General features: G+C 45.8%; 1 pseudogene; it reads right to left on the bottom strand.

Annotated features, from left to right (window-relative positions):
• Positions 1–299: 299 nt before the first annotated feature.
• On the bottom strand, positions 300–418 carry LOC125979058 (5S ribosomal RNA; annotated as a pseudogene).
• Positions 419–1,024: the final 606 nt, after the last annotated feature.

Below are 1,024 nucleotides of genomic sequence, written 5' to 3'. Positions count from 1 at the left end.
CCCTAATTAGTCCTGGCCAGCATGGCTGGCGCGGCCACAACGGGCAGGATGCTCTGGAGCTGGTTGTGGAGTGCGGGCGAGGATGGTAGGACCGTGCCTTTGCTCCTCTCCTTCGGGAGAGGAACTCTTTAGCTAACCCTAACCCTAACGCTAACCCTAAGCTTACCCTTACCTTAACCCTAACCCTAACCCTAACCTTACCCTAACCCTAACTGCCATGTCTTTGTTGAAGCCAACTTTATATGGTGTTGTAAAAAAAAATTGCTTCACGATTGAAGTGCACAAAAGAAAAACAAAGAAGCTGACGGCACCTGGTTTTCCCCGGCGGTCTGCCGTCCAAGTACTAACCAGGCCCGACCCAGTTTAGCTTCCGAGATCGGACGAGATCGGGCGTTTTAAGGGTAGTATGGCCGTAAGCAGTGAGAGAAATCAAAATTTTCCATTTTATAGACACAATCGCCCCTGAAACCCTGCTAAGCAGTGGCGGTTGGCTGTTGTAAAAGTTTCCTTTCACAATTGACGTGGGAAAAAAAGGCTTTCAGCACCAGGTATTCCCTGACGGTCTCCCTTCCCTTTTTTACAACCAGGTCCGAAACAGGCTTTCTTCCAAGACTTCATGGAAACATGTCGATCATGAAATGTTATTGACAGCTTTTCATGTGGTAATACGAATTTGCCGTTGTGACCTGCATTTTGCTGTATCAAAATAAACGTCATGAAAAAGGTGAAGAAAACACTACATGGAAGCGCATTATGTTGCGTTGGGTTCATTTACAAGTAAAAACTGCTGCTTTGAGTTCACAGGAAGCCATGCACTTTATTCACTGTACATAATCCATGTCTAAATTCCGGTCCAAATCCGGCCCCGGGTCAGATTGCATACAGCCCGCAGCTTCGGTCTTAATAATAATGTATTATTTATGGCCCGCCTGCACTGTCAAACTGAATAAAAAAAATCATGAAACTTGAAACTATAATTCCTCCTATAACCAAAAGGTGGCAGCACCACCGCTCATTTCTGCCA

Source organism: Syngnathus scovelli, chromosome 12 (genome assembly GCF_024217435.2).
Source record: "Syngnathus scovelli strain Florida chromosome 12, RoL_Ssco_1.2, whole genome shotgun sequence".
Lineage (NCBI taxonomy): Eukaryota > Metazoa > Chordata > Actinopteri > Syngnathiformes > Syngnathidae > Syngnathus > Syngnathus scovelli.
This window is presented reverse-complemented; position numbering and strand designations above follow the sequence as displayed.